This window comes from Episyrphus balteatus, chromosome X, assembly GCF_945859705.1.
Source record: "Episyrphus balteatus chromosome X, idEpiBalt1.1, whole genome shotgun sequence".
NCBI classification, from domain to species: Eukaryota; Metazoa; Arthropoda; class Insecta; order Diptera; family Syrphidae; genus Episyrphus; species Episyrphus balteatus.
Window position 1 is genome coordinate 5,198,972 of NC_079138.1, and position 19,081 is coordinate 5,218,052.

General features: G+C 28.7%; 1 protein-coding gene across 1 annotated transcript in view; it reads right to left on the minus strand.

Moving 5' to 3' along the window:
* Positions 1 to 16,965, minus strand: part of LOC129920663 (plasma membrane calcium-transporting ATPase 3) — a 147,318-nt gene extending 130,353 nt beyond the window's left edge. The window contains exons 1-2 of the mRNA XM_056002108.1: positions 16,855 to 16,965; positions 15,153 to 15,428 (exon numbers count right to left, since the gene is read on the minus strand). The gene's annotated coding sequence lies outside the window, so the exon portion shown is untranslated. The remainder of the gene's footprint in view (positions 1 to 15,152; positions 15,429 to 16,854) is intronic.
* Between the last annotated feature and the right edge of the window lie 2,116 nt (positions 16,966 to 19,081).

Here is a 19,081-nt window from a genome sequence, read left to right on the forward strand (position 1 = left end):
AAAATTCCATGAAATAAACTGTTTATTTTTTATAAATTTCAAACGAGAGCATTAACAGCAGTATAATAGTTTCGGCACTTCGACCAACCCATTATCTCTTCAGCAATGATTAGATTTTTCATTTGATAAGTGATAGTTTAAAGATATGTACGTTCACAGTGAAAGTTGAAAGACGTGTCACATTTTATTTGGAAATTCTGTGCAAATTATATACAATGGTATATTTTTAGTTCAATATATTTAATCAAATCATTGCTATGCAGTTCCTTACTATTTTAGGTTAGGTTAGGATAAAGTAGCTGTATAGGTCCATTGTGATATCCCAAAACTCACTAATCTTACTACTTACTCACTAGAAATTTCAGTAGAGGCTCGTTATAAAGTTCTAACCACACAAATTCAAGATTTGAATTACAATTTTGAAATCAATTTCGACACCATGATAGTTTGTGATGATAGTAGTGAGTTAAAAACGATAAGAAAAAAAATAGTACTCATACACCCCAGTGACCAAACACACTAAAAGGAAATTCGTGTTAACTTTTTTACTGCTTATTGGACTTCAAATATGCATACAAAAAAGTGATTTTCTAATCGAACAGCAATATTTCACTACAGTTGTTCATAAAGAATTAAGTTCAAACTGAACTTCCATCCAAGATTTATTAACTTGCAGGCGGATTGTCACTGATCTCTTTTGGAGAAGGTCGCAACTCACAAGAATCTTGAAAATCAAAAATGGTAGCAAGATCTTAATGTGACTTGTGATTTATCAGAAGGTGGAGAATCGGATTCGTTGTTTTGTTTTTTTTTAAACAACTTAAAGCATTTTTATTTATATTTAAACTATTAGAAGCAACTGTGATTGTTTTTATTATTATTGTATTTTTTGTATTCCAAAACTTACATAGTCATGTTATATTGAAATGTTTTGTATGTATAACTAAAACAATTTTCTAAGAAAATAATTAAAAATATAACAATTAAAATGAAATCATCGCTAGTATTCGGTTTAGCCTTGTAAGGGTAAGGATTGTACGTAATTTAATGGGTTATTAGACAAACCAAAAACCCACCCCTCATGAGAATAGAAAAATCAACTCAAGATAAGACAACTTTAACCACCCTCATTCATTTAAAAAAAAAAAAAGTCTATAACCCAAAAACCATAATGTAAGAGCTAAACCGTAGTGAAATCATCTCCCCAGAGAAGAAAAAATAAAAATTACACTGTTTATAAAAGAAAAATCTCAGTTTAAAATTAAACTTGTTTTGACTGAATTGCGCAGGTCTTCTAATTTTTGAGATTTTGCCCAGAGTTGTCGCTAAAAGGAGTGTTTGTTGTTATTATAATTTTTAATTTTGTATTGAGACAATTTGGCGTTTTTAAAATTTAGGTTATAAGATTCATTCTGAGAAAACTGACTAAAGTACAGTTTTTTTTTTTCATGAAATTGGGTCAATGTGTACCTATATTATTTCTACTTGGAGTTTAAATTTTAATCCGTTTATAAAACTAAGTTCATTTTGACAGAAAGTTACTTAGTATTAACATTTTGATTGTAATTTTCGAAATCATTGCATTTTCGAAATTGGTCGAACATCGAAGAAAAAATCCTTACCGCTTTAAAAAAATTAAGGTTTTTTTTTAAATAAAACAGATTCCGCTATTTTTCTTTTGAAAAGTATTTAAAAAACATAAGATGTCACAAAATTTGAAGTGATCCGTCTTAAAATACTACAAAAAGGTCCTTACGACAGCACTGACTAACATTTTAAATTTCTTTTTAAAGAAAATTTATCATGACCTACAGCAGGATTTTTATATTAGGTTGTGTTAATTTTGAAACTTAATAGAAAGCAAGAGAAATGTAAAGAGAAATATGTATATAAGCTGGGTGAGAATTTGAGAATATGTACATACATATGTAGTTATATTTTAAAGAAAAACTACAAAAGTATTAAAGTACAAAAGCTCTAGAGAGACAGAGACCTAAAAAAGCTTATTCTTGTATCCTCAAGCATTTTTGAATATAAATTTAACGTGAGATGTTACATCATACGGTCAAGATATTTTGTTAAATGAGGGATTGTTTTTTTTTTTTTGTTGTAAGTTGAACGTCATCTGCACCGACAGAATATAAGGATTGGTCAGTACATTACTTAATCGCTAACAATAAGTTAAGTTTTTTTTTTTTTTTCTTCTGTTCAGTGGATAAGACAATAATTATAGGTGGGCAAGGCACCTACCTACCTGTACTTATTAAGCTAATAAACATTGCTCTTGTGAACCAAACAACTAATACAAGCATAACAATTTTGTTTTTAAATTTAATAGAAATTGATGGATAGAGAAAGAGAGGGAGAGAGAGAGAGAGAGAGAAAACCATGCATGCATGTGTAAAGAAAAAAAAAATAAAGAAAATAAAAGAATTATAACACGTGAAACTGAATGTGGGGGTGGTTGTAGTATAGTATCACTTCAAATGTCACAAGGGTACGAAATTACGGACAATGTCAACATGTTCCATTTTTAATTAAAACTTTAAAAAGAAAAAAAAAAAAAAAACAAGCAACCATTTTTATGAACTCTTCTTTGACAGATTTTAAGGCAAAAGTTTATGAATTTCATGAAAACTGGATCGATAAGTTGGTCGACATCCAGTTTTCAAGAGAATAAGGACTATGATTATTCCTTTTTCGTGACCTTTATTTCAACTTAAATCATCTTCTAGAAATGTAGGCTTTAGATCCTTCAAAATAAAAAAAAAAATAAAGGGCTCTTATAAGAGGAGGGTTGTTTTTTTGCAGAAAATTTTAAATTTTAAATAAAGAAAAGGCTTTTTTTCAGACGCTAGTTACTCTAACATTAGTGACACAATCAAAATTTATTATGATATTGGTTTTTGTGTTCTCTGTCACTTCGATTAGGGCCATCAACACTCCTAGTTTTTATCGACTCAAATGAGTTAAGGTTTTCTTTGTCAGTTTTTTTTTTGTCTAGAAATTAAAAAAAAAAAAAAAAAAAAAAAACAAATAATCAGCATCTAATATTTTTCTAATTATAGAAGCGAGTAGTTTCTGGGAAAGCGATTTTTTTTTTCCTCTTTGCATATATACATATGTATACATAATATATATATATAAAAAAAAATTGGCAGAGATGAAACGAATTTGAACTAGGTCAGGCTTGTTTAAGGGAGAAAAGAGACCCTTTTCTATTAATGATATTACCTCATTCAATTCAAAATATAAGTATTCATATAGTTTTCTCAGAATTCAGGGTCAAGGGGCGAGCAGAGAAGAAAATGTTTATACACAATATCTTAAAATCTTTAAAAAGTTAAAAGGTGCATAATAAATTCTTCAGAAAAATTAAAAGCTAACAAATAAAATGGAGACATTTTACTTTCAAATAGATATTGAAATTAAATTGAATTATTGAATAATTGCGTTGGATCTGAAATAGGGGAAAAGTTAAATGCAATTTTTTATTTTTTTTTTTTTGGGAAAGTTTTGTTTACTGTTCAAGTGAGTTCCATCTTTCTCTTCGATTATAAATCATACCTTTTACAACTCAAAGCTCAATTTATCTCTTTGATTGAAGAGTTAAAAATTTTATCTTAAGGGATTAATAAAATAAAAGATCTGTTCAATGAAGAATAAACTAAAAAAAAAAACAAAATTTTGTTTGCAAAACTTCAACAACAAAAATGCTTAAAACGTATTAAAAAAAATACAATGTGTACATGTGTAAATGGCAAAACTTCCCAAAAATTAAACGTCTTTTTTTATTTACATTTTATAATAATAATAATAATATTTCACAAACGGAGACCAATACAATTCTTCGGACTTCGGCTTCGAGTACAACACCTTTAAGGTGTTTTTTACTTATAATTTATAAGTTAAAATATAGGTGTTCAAAAATACACACGGACGCTCAAGTCATTTGTTTATTTATTTTTGAAAATATTCGGGAAAATATAAATCCAATTGTCTTTTTATTAAACTTAGTTCGCTTAAAAATGTTATTTTTTTTTTTTTGATTTTTCAATTATATATATGAAAGTTACTTCTAAAAAGGTAAGATTAGATATGTAAACCTAACGTGTGTTCCTGGCGTTAATTTTTGTTCAGGGATGTTTTCATATTTTTGGACGTTTTGGGATAAAATGCCACATATGTTGCACACCAACAAAAAAAAAAAAAAGCAGAATTAACCGAACACAAAGGAAAACGAAAGTGAAAATGACACTTCCGAGGAAGCACTGCAATATATGATTCCTCAAGTGGCGAAGAGGATACGACAACTTTTGTCCCATTTGTGACCTGAGCTTTCCCGACAAATTCGGAGCAAGATTTGACTGTATTTAATGCTCTAAATGACAGAGATCGTTGCCCCATGTTTCACGCGACTAAACTTAAAAAAGAACATACTGCCTAAATGTCTGCCGGCATATATACCCGTCAGAAGTGTGATATTCCCTTCACATGTGGGTAAAATGCTACTTTTTAGGGTTTTTTTTTAAAAACTTTATTTAAAATGAAAGTTATATTTTTATTGGTTTTTCTATTAGGTAAATAAAATGACAATCTAATAAATAAAAAAAAATCTTGAACCAAACTTGCTTTTACTATTTAATATGATTGTTTTACTGTTAAGGGGGGAAATCCCTCTGAAATTTTTTATTTCAGAATTATTTTTTTTGTGTCTAATAAATTCATTTATCAAGTCCCTAGATAGTCCTGAATCCCATGCGCTCCGAACCTACCACAGTACGAAAACGTAAATACCAAACACATTTTTCTCGAAAAGTGTTTTTTCCGCGCCGTGCAACGTAACTCAAAAACTAATGAAGCTATCTACTTGAAATAAAAGGCAAATTACTCGATAAATAATTGGCCATTGCATGAACCTAAGAGTTTAATAAAATATTTATAATAAATATTTTTTTTTTAACTATTTCTTTGTAAAAAAACATTGTGTTTTTTCGTTTTTTGGTCTCTAATTTTTATTTTAGATTTGTTTTTACTAAATTTAGGTTCATGCAATGCGTATAAATATATTTTATTGGAAAAAAATTTCTTTTTTGATCATAAATAGTTTTCTGGACCAGGGCATTGCACGGCGCAAACGCGAGGCGTCAACTTCAAAGAGCTCTAGAGCCGCCATTTTGTTTTTTTTCTTACTTCAAAAAAATTATATCAATACTTCATAATGTCAATAATATCATATACTTTTCCAAATTTCAACAAATGCTTTCGGTTTTGTCAAAAAAAATATTGAAAAAGCTGACTTCCAGAGGGATTTCCACCTTGAGTGTGGCATATTGCCCTGACTTACCCTATAAAGTTTTAAACACAATATAATTGACTATATTTGTGGTGAAATTTATAATTTTATAACAAATAAATAATACCAGAATTATATGAGTTAGAAATCTTTTTTAACGTTTTGCATGGAATTTCCATACAAACCTTTCGCCATCTTGAGGACCGGATTGATGTTAAAAAGAAACTGCGTTTCAGTCGAAATTCAATAGTAACATTTATAAGGACCGGCCTGTCATACATTTGAGATAGTAAAATATTTTTACTTGGTTTCGTTTAAAAAAAAAACTCGAGGTGTTAATCAAAAACACCATTAAGATAATGGAGAATTCCAAAGAAGTCATGTCGTCCGTTAGTCTCTTTTTAATCGCTTTTCAATACTTTTTCCATGGAAAATCTATACGAAAAGTATTGAAAAACCCGCAGAAAACTCATAAAAATATATTTATAGCTACGTTTTTGAGATATGATTTACATACATATATTTTTATCAGCAATCCAACTATACGTAGAAAGTTAAAAACTTTTAGAATTATGAAAATACTTTGAATTTGTCACGGATAAATAATTATATTATGAACTTAAACTTCAGATGTGAGCCACAGAAGTTATTTTAATATTCTTTGCTTATTTGTTCAGCATTCAGGTGTCGACTTTTAATGAAGAAGTGGATCATTGTGGCGTTATTTTTTCTATAAAAAAAGTTATCCTATGACAAAGTAGTAGTTTACTTTTTTAGGTGATTTTTTTTTATGAAAAATGGTTGACTGTGGTGTACCTATTGTATACGCAACATTTTTTTTATACAAATATTAGTTTTCTTACATCATTTTGTACTGCAAGCATTAAGCTACGTTCTTAAACCTTTTAGAAAATCTTTCATGAAAAAATGGTTCACTGTGGTGTATACGTAATTTTTTCTTCATTTTGTTTACAATCGTTTTTCTACATTATTTTTTTACTTTGAGCCTTCAAGTTCGAAGGACTATTTCTAACCTCATCTATTATGAAATAGTAAATCACTGTGGCGTATACGCAACTTTTTTTTAAAACTCGTTTGTTTTATACTTCATTTGCCCTAAGGTCCGAAGAAGAGTTTATTATGTAAACATTTTATGAAAAAGTGGGTCCCTGTAAAATTTTTTTCTACAAAAAAAAGTTGGTATTTCTACATCATACTTATTATTCAAGATATAGCCGAAATAATAAGTACCTATGCTCGAAAAATAAAAAAAATGACAAAAAACCCCTGGTGGCAAAAAAATCCCTCGCATTTATCGTCGACCTTTCTTTGTGAAGATTAATATCTACTTCTTAATGGCTTATCAAATTTTTTTTTGGTGAAAGTTTTTTGAAAACATTTATAACCATATTTTTATAAGCTTAAAAAAAAAACGACTCAAAAAAATTAATTTTGTTTTTAAAGCTCTGTTATTTAAGAAATTAAATTGGGTACTTGGTTGGGAAGTGAAAACAATTTCTTCTTCTTCCTTTTCTCGGCGCTGTTATGATCTTGTTGTCGAGGGGATCATAACTATTCTACGATACTGCTTCACACTAATGATCCGCCTGTAGAGTTCGCCGGGTTGACCTCAGAAATCGGCGGCAAGCCTCCCAGTTTTGTAAATTTCGTGTTGGAAAGTTATATGATATTGCCCTTTTGACGGGGTTCTCAGGATCTCTCCTTTGAACATGGCAATACCAACTGAGTCGGTCGGGTTCAATTTTTTAGGAGACGGTATATTTAACATGAAGGCTTCCTCAGATCTTCGTACTCCTAATTCTATCAAGCTTCATACTTTTTGAACATTGTCCAACATTGTGAACCGTATGTGAGTGCTGGACGCACAACTGCGGTGTATGGTCTTTCTTTCAGCTTAGAGGGGCGCATTTTTCAATCACAGAAGATAGCAGAATTTTTTCGCCACTTCATCCACCCTACGCTTACGCGATAATAGATATCGTCATCACAAGTACCTTCCTTATTTATCATAAACCCCAGATATTTAAACAATTCATACTTGGGAAGCACTACACCATTCAAATAAATGTCAGGAATAGGCCTGTGTGGATCAGAAAATGGGCAACATAGGTATTCTGTCTTTTTCGCGCTTATGCGGTACCCACTTCCTTCAAGAACATCCACCCATACATCAAGTGCTCGTTGCAGGAATATCGGGTCTTCACTTATGATTGATGGCTTCATCATCAGCAAAGAAGTGAAGAGTGAAAACCATTTAATAAGGTTTATATTATTTTATTAAATTTATATTTAATAATTTTGTATAATATTTCTTCACAATATAATATTCTTTCACAATATTTTGTATAAAAACCTTAATATTCTAAGCAGTTTTTTCCATAAGAGTCGTGAATTTAATTTTTTTTTTTTACATTTTTTTTAAGTTTTGCTTACTAATATTACCCCACACACTTGTGTTTTCTTTTTTGCAACCCAGGCTAGTTCTGAAAATCTTATGGAAAATATATTTTTTTCAAACTACGTTAAGTCGTTAAAAGTTCTGAAAGAAATCTACATTAAGCCACTTTTAAATTCATTAATAAATCCTGCTTTGAAACAAAAATCGATGGAGAATTTTCCGCTACATATCTTTTATTTAAAGATGGGTCACCGTGGCGTATACGTAACACTTTTTTCACTAAATGGTAAAAAAAATTATATAAAATTTTTATTTACAAGCAAGGTGTAGAAACCATAGAGCCAGGATTGAACTGAAAAATGATTAAATATCTTTAATCCATTAATACCTTGTTGCAATAAGCATGCTTGTAAAATTTTCATATTAAGTACAAAATAAAAGTTAACTTTATTTTTTCAGTAAATACTTAAGAAAAGTTGTTTTTTTTTTTTGACAAATTTAACATTGCATTGTATGTCGCAAAAAATTGTGCAAAATTTCCTATTTTAGATGCTTATACTAAAAACGTACAAGTAAATTACCTAAATCTATTCGTTTTGTTCATGAACTGTAAAACCAGTTCCTTTCGATAATATTATTTCAATAATGTCAACCAGTTAAATAAAATTTACGTAAAATTCTAAACAAGCAAAGTGTTATAAGTTTAAGCTAATTCAAATGAAACAGACAGCAAATTTTAAGTCTGTCTTATTCAAAGGAAATGCTATTTTAATTTCTTTACAAACATCATTGGTGTTTATTTTTTTTAATTTTATTTATAAAAAAAACTCCCTCCTTTCAGAGAAATTTGCAAGTGTCTCAGCAGCGACAGTAAATCCCACCCGTGACATTCTAAACGCTCTTTTTTTATACAAAGACAATCTTTTTTTATAATAATTTTCTTTTTATTATGGAAGCTTCCAATATCTTGTGTCTAATAAGCCAAAGGAATCGAAAACAAATTTGTGAATAGATTTCCAGAGAATCTGTGGAATCCCCACATTATTATGAAAGTCGTACCGATGAAATGCCTAAAAGTAGTTTTTGTAAGGGAATCAAATATGAAACACAATAAACTATTTTCAATAACGTAAAATTTTAATTAAATACTTAATGTTTGGAATTCTAAATAAAATTTTAGATCGGCTAAATTTTTGGGATAATTTCGTATGGAAGCTCGATCTGTGTACTAGTCCTAACTAAAAATCAGCACCACAAAAATGAATTAGGAAAAATTCCCCTAAAAACCATCTATAAATTTATTTTTCTCGTTAACTTGAAACCAGGTTATTATTCAAACTTATGTATTTGTAATAAGCACGCATTTATTTCTTATAAAAAGAAAAAAATATTAGATAGGAGTTCATAAATTTAAAGTACATAGTAGTTTAATAACTAAAAAAAAAAAAAAACAACAGCTTCAACAAGTTCTGCATTCATTAACTAAACGTAAATGACGCATTTATAGAAAAATTTACTTTTTCCTCCTTAACAAAAAAAAAAAAAAACTTATTTATCATCTCAATACATACAGCCAGTGAGTTTATACTTAAATAAATTATGCCTGGAAAATGAATAATCAAATGTAATATGACATAAATAATATGACTCATTCGCATCCTAACACATAAATATATCCCAGATATAGGATTATAATACTTACATATTCCGGATTTTCTCTTTTTTTTTTTTTTGTACAAAATTGGTGTGATGACTCATCATCAGCACCATTACCAACACCAGCACGTGGTCAAAATAAAAGAAACGATACATCTCGACAAAAACATAAAGATGTTTCAAATGATGACGCATAGGTACCTAATCTATATATCCTAATATTTTTCTAACAAGTATTGTTTACTCAAGGCAAACAAAAATGATCTCATACTAGTTTTTAGTTCTTCTTGAAATAAGTCAAGTATTTTGTTTTTTTTTTAATTTTTTTATATATATATAAAGATAAGACCTTTATAGAAAAATGGAAACAACAAGGGGATAAATCAAACCCATTAAAGACCCATTCTATATATCAATTGTAGCTTAAGGACTATCTAAACATATGACCCTAATTATTATGTTGTAAGGCTTAAGCCAATTGAAAACTATCAACTTGTTCTTCTTCTTATTCTGTTTGGGCGGTGTGTGATATCACTAGTTTCTTTTTGAAGAAGCAGAACAAGGATATGCACAGCATACATACATACATGGTTAAAATAAAATGTCATTTTTATACTGTTTTATGATCCGTTTAAGAATTTTTCATTATCATCATCGCCTTAACTCTTACTCTTCCTTCTTATCTACATAAAAAATACTTACAAAGAAAAATGAGAATATACGACGACTAAAAACTTTTGTATACACGCGAATAAGTTTGGTGTGTACTTGGGTTAGGCATTTAATAAGGGGATAGTGGGCTTGGCACAAAACTGAATGGTCTGGTCGGGTAGGGGTTTGTGGTGATGGTCACCAGAACCCTTACGTAGTCATAGTCACGTATATGAAGGATGGTCCATCAAATATAAACAAGTATTTGTGTATATACAATATATCTATATAATTATGTAGGTAAGTTTAAGTATTTGTATAATGTGTTTTAATTTGAGCGCCATTTAGTATAAAATACCATACACTACCTACATAAATATATTTTTTCAAACGTTTACAATGGCGACTTTAAGGATTCTGGTTAACCTGTTATTTATTTAAAAGCTCAAAGTTTAGCTCTGAATCGGAATGGCAACTCATTTTTATTATGAATTTAAGTGATTTGTCGAGAATGAGTTTACATTTGGAATGTATACCTTATTTTCCAAAATACATGCACCGAAAAAAAAAATTGATAATAACAGCTATCAAATTAACATTTTTCAGTGACAAAAGTCGTCCAACAATTAAAATATCAATTTTGATATTTTATCATATCATTTTGACATTTTTTAATTTCAGGTGGAATAGTAAAAATTTCACTTTGACAATTAAAATATCATTTTGACATTTTTTTAAGTCTAAGTTGATAGTGAAAATTTCACTTTGACAATTGAAATGTCAATGTTGACTAGATTTTACGTTTTAGTTTATTATAATGAAACCTATTTCTTTCCTTTTCATTTCTATTATTTTTATTATTTTAAGAATTTTCTTTCTTTTTTCAAAACATTACTGAAAGGGAATATTCTTTACAAAATAATGATGATATTATTTTTTCTATTATAGGTGATATAATTGTTTTGTTATTTTCTCCCAAACTATATGTGAAGTAAAATCTTAGTGCCGATCAAATTTTCTCAGTAAATCATACATTTTACTTCGAAAAAACACAAAGCGCCTTTAAATTAGTACACATTAAGAATTTTTTATTTAATATTTTTCAATAATTTGGAATGAGAAATTGGTATGAAAAAATGATAATAAAATATCAAAAAAAATTTCCAAAATGTGACATTTAAATATCATCTTGATTATAAAAATGTTGTTTTAATATTTTAAATATTATAAAACACATTTTATAGAGCATTTTTGGCTGATATTTAAAAAAATGTTAATTTGATATTTAAAAAATGTTAAATTGATATTGGTTTTTATTTTCGGTGTGTTTATTTAATCAAAATCGTTAGAGCTGTTTTTCTTTTAACGCATTCTCAACTTGTCCTAAATTACCTATATCGTAAGTAAAAAAAAAGGACTGGAGTTACCCGCACGCTAGTAACGAACCTAAATTTGCTGACGTTTTTGTATAAAAATGTTGTTTTAATATTTTAAATATTATAAAACACATTTTATAGAGCATTTTTGGCTGATATTTAAAAAAATGTTAATTTGATATTTAAAAAATGTTAAATTGATATTGGTTTTTATTTTCGGTGTGTTTATTTAATCAAAATCGTTAGAGCTGTTTTTCTTTTAACGCATTCTCAACTTGTCCTAAATTACCTATATCGTAAGTAAAAAAAAAGGACTGGAGTTACCCGCACGCTAGTAACGAACCTAAATTTGCTGACGTTTTTGTTTTTTTAGAATATTAAGAAAATGTATCCATCGCCAAGACTTCAGCCGTCTACTTGATAGCCTGCTGTTTTAAATAAAGCCTCCAAGAGTATCATGGTCATAAATAAATGCATCTTAAGTTAACCGTTTGGACTCGGAAGTCAAATGAAGATACCACCTCCATTCTTCTAAATAAACTACAAGAACACAAATTGGAGCTAGCCATCGTAACATATCTAAAAGTTGTACATTTTTTGTCATAACAGTTTTTAAATCAATTTAGTCAATTAAAACTAATTTTAAATCATCATCCCTTTTATGTGATGAAGCGTCCACAAGTCTCAGTTAACAAATATAATTAAGCTGGAAAGAAACCGGCGAAACGTAGGGATAACAAAAAGATGAATTAGTGTTTCATTGATTGCATTCAAAAATAAAGATCATTAAAGCCCAAATAAAACCTAAAAATTTAAATATAATTACTTTTAATTAGATATGTACATAAGTTGTGTAACGTGCATTATATTTTTAAACAACCAAGTTTAAGCGGTTTTTCTTAGTATAAAAAAAATATGTTACTCATACGCTATAGTGAACCAAAAAATCATCAAATTATTCGATTTCACACATAAATTGTCTGCCTAATAAAATTTTCAAGATATAATATCTTAATTCAATACGGATTCGAAGATTTAAATTAAGAATCGCTTCAGTTGAAAAAAAAAAAAAATAAGCTGCTCGACTGGGTCGCATGAACTTGCTCTTCAAGTTGGTAAACTTTTCAAAAACTTTTTAACTCTTTTATATAAAAAATTTGGCAAATTTGTACGTAAAAATATAAAATTAAGCTTAAAAAATAGTCTGCAATTTCAGTTAAGATACATTCTTAGAAAACGAAAAAGTTTAAGTCATTAGAACCGTAAAAAAAAACACTTTAATAAAGTTGGTATGCAATGTATAATTTATTTTAATTAACACCTTGAAATTCATATCCCCTTTTCCCAAAGTAAATTTTTCAAAAAAAAACAAAACAAATTTCATTTTTTTTTTAATTTATATAAATATTCTTGCATACAACAATCGTTGAAATGGATTAAGTTGCTTGGGAGAAATTAAAAAATTAAAAAAAAATCGGTCTATGGCAAGGTTTTTATATAAAAACTTATTAAAAAAAAAAAAACAAGTTGGAAGTGAATCGACCCAACCGCTTATTAGCCTGTAGCATTTTGGTTAGTCTGTTTACCATATGCCTAGGCTTGGCTTATGACAGTTTGAATAAGTCAAAATCTATGAGCATTTACTTCCCTAGAGGGAAAATTGATTTTTTAGAACCGAACGAAAAAAGTTTTTTTTTTTTCAAAAACGGCTCAAAAATTTGATAATTAAAACATGTGCTGCAAAAAATAAGTTTCATTCATTCCATTACATTGGTTTTGTTGATTTCAAATTTCTTGTTAGCTATTTAACCGATTTTTCCGATAAAGTTTTATAACCTTAATGCAAAAATTTTCAAAAATATCGATTTCGGAAGTTTTTAATTTTTTTTTTTTCAAAACGGATTAAAAATTAAAAATTTCTGTACAAAAACAAAATTCCAAAAATTCTTTACCATTAGAGCAAGTACGTGCGACCGAGTCATGCATTTTAATTTTAAGGAATGACCTGCATTTTAAAGTGCACATAATAAAATTGTCAGTAGTACATATTTACAAAAAAAAAAAAAAAAAAAAACAGTCAATTGCTTCTTCCTATTAAACACATTCATATAGATATATTTTCACTTGTATATATGTATATTCAATTAAATTACAGTAAACAAGTCCTTGTAAATTAATAAATCAAATAGCCTCTTTCATATTCATATTCAGATTTTTTTTTAAATATCCCGTTTAACGATAAAAACAAGTGGCAGCACCATGCAATTAACTGTTATTATTTCGAATGCATATTCGCAGACACACAATGAATTATTAATTACAGTTTTGGTTGGAATGCAATTGAAAATAATTGCCATAAGAAAATTCCACATGATTGATGCATATTAATGACATAATTCTATAAAGGACTTGTGGTTGTGTGGTTACGGTTCATCAGATCGAAGAATGATGTGTGAAGCGATAATAGTCCTTTCGATACGAGTAGTTTGAATCGTTTGCTATTCGGAGAAAAACTGGGTTGGAATGGGGTTATGTGGAATGTGGTTTGTAATGATTGACAGTCACAAAAAAAAAAAATATTTGACAGTATGACTGGATTCAGAGAATGATCATATTTCTTTTTTACATATTGATTTTTAGCCCCACGATTTCTGCTTCTCTTTTTAATATTTTGATGTCATGATTTTGTGTGAAAGTAATCATATCTCATCGATCGGCTCGTTCGCGTAATTAAGATGTTTAAGATTAGATAAGAATCTATTGAATTCGTCAGTTTCCTGTTAAAGATGCGCGAAGTCTATTGCTTATCACGAAAATGAACAAAATTGATGAGAGTATGCAACCATGTCTACTAAATCCAGTGATTGATGAAGATGATAGATGATCGATCATATGATGTTGAATTCTCATGGATGATGATGAATGATGATGATGAATGATGATGAATGAAGATGAATGATGATGAATGATGATGATGAATGATGATGAATGATGATGAATGATGATGATGAATGATGATGAACGATGATGAATGATGATGATGAATGATGGTGAATGATGATGAATGATGATGAATGATGATGAATGATGATGAATGATGATGAATGATGATGAATGATGATGAATGATGATGAATGATGATGAATGATGATGAATGATGATGAATGATGATGAATGATGATGAATGATGATGAATGATGATGAATGATGATGAATGATGATGAATGATGATGAATGATGATGAATGATGATGAATGATGATTAATGATGATTAATGATGATGAATGATGATGAATGATGATGAATGATGATGAATGATGATGAATGATGATGAATGATGATGAATGATGATGAATGATGATGAATGATGATTAATGATGATGAATGATGATGAATGATGATGAATGATGATGAATGATGATGAATGATGATGAATGATGATGAATGATAATGAATGATGATGAATGATGATGAATGATGATGAATGATGATGAATGATGATGAATGATGAAGTTCTCTATGACAAGGTATCTAAAATTCGTTGAAATGTATAGTGAATTTAGTTTTGAGAGAATTTCACCCGAAAAAATAAAAAAAAAAAAAACTGTGCGTAGGTAGTGCTAAAAAATAAAACACTTTCTTGGAAAAAAATTTAAATACTTTCAAAACATCTCACATTGCTGCAGTAAAAAAAATCCTGCATCTTAGTTGAAAAAAAAAAAAATATATATTTTAGGTAATGAAAAAAACTCACCCGGAAATTATTCAATAGAAGTAGGGTGGCACACACACTCTTCTTCACGTGCGATTTCCACAGACAAAACACGCTAAGAGTCGCATATAGAATTTTTTTTTTATTATTTTTGTAGAAATTTTCTCAACGAGAAGAGAGGCGCACACTCCGGCTTATCCACAATCCACACACACACACACACCACCGACGACCTACCGGTCTTATCAAGAGCCGTTCTTTTATCAAAGAATTTCCCTTCCCTTTTGTAATATCAATTTTTGATCAACATAGTAAACACTTTATTATGAAATAATTTAAATTTATTTTTTTTTTATAATTTTTGTGAAAAAAAGATTAAAAAAGTTTAGAAAAGTTAAAAAAAAAAAATTAAACAAACTCAAAACATTGCACTAATTGGAGTTTTTCTTTAATTTTTTTTTAAATACATAAGGTTAGGTATCTGATTAGATTTTTTTTAGTTGTTTTTGAAAAAAAAAAAAAAAAATGTATCACAAGCATTTGTAAAGAGATTAATATTGGACGAATAATTTTTCTCTAGATCATCGTTGAAGTTTAGGTTGATGAAAAAAGTCCGCAATCTGTCTTAACACATAAATAAATTACGTTACCACGAGGATGAAGGAATAAACGTTAACGAGTAACACCCACGGTATAACGGAAAAAACGATTTTAGGAAGAAGAATAAAAAAACAACAACAAAATATTACAATGCTAGTGATGTGGTACAATAATGAAATCGATATTTTATTTTTTTTTTTTAATTTTATTTTATTTTATTTTCCTTCCTTTTTTTGGTTTTTCCTGGCGGTTTTAAATCATCGACAATGCTGAGTCTTATCTCTTTGCTCGTTCACAATCATTTTCTGATTTTCAAAAAAAAAAAAAAACATGGCAAAATAGACGAGATGTTGTAACCACACATAAAGCTTACGGAAAAGTAGAGCTTTCAACAGATTCTTCTATAGTCAGCCAAATCCTTTCTACAAGCCTGACAGGCCCTGGGTAAAAAAAAAAAAACAGAATCTAGTACAAAATTTATTTGCGTGTTTGAAAGCTCTCTCACGCACTATTTTGTACTCTGTCACCAAAATTTATGTAACCAAAATTTAAATTTAACTTTTCAAATAAATATATTTTTTTTTAATTAAAGTTGTTTAATGTTAAAGTTAATTTAATTTGTTAATTTTTTATTTTGTTTTTTTTTTCAATTTACCGAACACAAATGCTTTAAAACCGTCATATTTTGAATACAACCATTATTTGAATTTAAAAACCGATATGACTAGTTTTAAATATAACATTCACTTTAATTTCTTATTTTTAACTCTATCACTAAAACTAACAATAAGTTTTGTATTTAAACTGTTCTCGTTTTTCGTTTTCATGAAACGTGAATTGTGATGTCACTCACGGGAAAATTCTCGTATCCTCACTGTTTCTTTTTGTTTTTTCAAATGACTACCAATTTTTATGTACATATATATCAAGTTAACATACATATATATTTATATATATACACTTATATATATGTAAATATATTAATTAAATTTATGTATTTTTTTTTGTATAACGTTTATAAAAATAAATTTAAATATTTGAAAATTTTATATTTAATTGAGATGCAAAATAAAGTTAAAATATTTATTTATAATTTTTTTTTTTTTAATTTATTTATTTATTTATTTATTGATTGACTGATTACTCCCGATTCCGGTATCCGAAGGCACGAAAAATCAAAGAAGAAAAAAGAAATATTTCTGCGGCCTGCGTTGAAGACAATTTTCTGGAATTGATATGAATTGTTCTGTTGTTTTGGTGGAGTCGAATCAAATGCTGGGGGGGTTGGAGATGAGAGTGAGGAAAATTCCAACTTTCCAGTATGGTTGTAAGTTCATAAGTTCAGACTTTTTTTTTTTTATTTATCCATTTTCAACTTATCGCCGCATGCCCCACCCCACCCGCCACGCCGCACTCTGCTCTCTTTTTTTTTTTTTGGTTTGAGAACCAATAGCGATTTAGGGATTTTTGTGTCTCTACCTTAAAAGCTTTTCTGTAACAATACAAGCTTCTAAAATAAAAGTTTTCTTAGGGATTTTCTTTTTCGTAAGGAGTATTTTGAAAGTTAACCCCCTTTCAATATTTTTTCTTAACAATGATTAAGAGAAGTTTTTTTTTTGTATTTCTATATTTTCTAATTTTGGAAAAAAAAACACGGAAAGCGTCATCCGAATCGTAATGTGTGTCTCTGTTACCATGGAATTTAGCCCGTATGAGTATTAATATTTTTCCCTCACACAGCTGTTATTTTCATTTGATGATAGTTCATTGGTTTCGTTGGAAGTTGGGAAATACGAGTAAAAACAGATGGAAAATTTCGATAAAAAAAAAACCCAACTTGTTCAATATATTTTTTCTTTTTTTTTTTTTTAATATGTTAGATTAGATTAGATAAGATAAAATGAGGTCAATAATTTTTAATAAAAGGTGTGCAAAATATGTCGGAAAAAATCGAAAAGTCCTTGTTAACAAGCATAATTTTCATAAAGGTCCCATTTTTGTTTTTTTTTTTTTTTTTTTTTAATTTTGCGGGAACATTACTTGTTCTGTAATTTCTCTTTAAAGTCTGTATTTACATATCTTTTTTGTTGGGTTGAAAAATGTTTGTGAATTTTTCGTTTGGAAAAAAAAATTAAATAGGTCAGTGAAAGATGACAACACATATGAAAACAATACCTATAGCTAGTACCTACATTATATAGAATTGTATATTGAATGAGAATGTTACTTAGCCTATAACCAGCTAGCAAGCAAGAACCTTTACAAGATATCCTACTTGTCAAATAATAATAAACATTTAAGAAGTTATGGAGGAACGAACATACATATTCTGCCCTGGCGATCCGTCGAAACGGAAAATTTGTCCGATTTCATACGAATCTTAGAATTTTTGCTTGTCGGAAGCACTTCTCGAAACGTGATTTATGTGAAACCAGAGAGCATTCCGCTCAGACGGATACCTCGCTAGGGTCGTATAATTTTTATAGATGTGTTTTCGTGAGACTTCAAAGTGCATACTTACACTTGCTACCTTTAACTTTTTTCTTTCAGTAAAAATAAGTTGAGATAAATGCTTTGGAACAGTTTGAAACTATGGAACAATCTTAAAAAACGGGCTTTAAAATCAGATTGACTTTGGAGCGCTTTGTGAAAAATGCTTGCTTTACTCGCATAATTTTCACGAAAACTCGTTAAAATTTTATAATTATTACAAATGATCCATATATGTGCTTATTAGGGTTTTTTTTTTTTCTAAAATTCCACGGTGGATGGACAACAGCGAGTTCTAAATAGCGAACATAAAAATTCACTAATTTTTGTACAATTTGCGAGTCTTATGGAATACCCCATATAAAATTACCTACACAAATCAAGGGAAATGTTTGACATGAAAATTTCATGTTGAATGCGGGAGAGGAAGAAAGTTAAATAAAAATTAAAAAAAAAAAAAAAAAATAGGGCAATATTTCCAACCGGATGGCGGCTATCCAACTGCATTTCCCGGATAAAAACCACTCTTGTGCATATATATATACTAGACTGATTCAAAAAAAAAAAAAAACAATTATTTTTTTTTGTTCAAAGCATTGTTGAAAATATTGTTGGAAATGACGAAAAAAAAATACTGTAAAAGTTTCAGCCCTTAATGTTAACATTTATTACCGCCGCATCGCAGATTTCTATTTCCCATACGATTTGTATGGGAAAGATTGTGTATTTGTGTTTAGAATTTTTTATCTTTTGAATGGTTCATCCAAAAGGCTTGACAAAATTATTTTCTTTTATAAAATTGTCCGCTCTACAAAAAAGCTCTTTTTAATTTTTTTGATTTACTCCCGCGTTTCGAAGTTATTCAACTTTAAAATATAAAA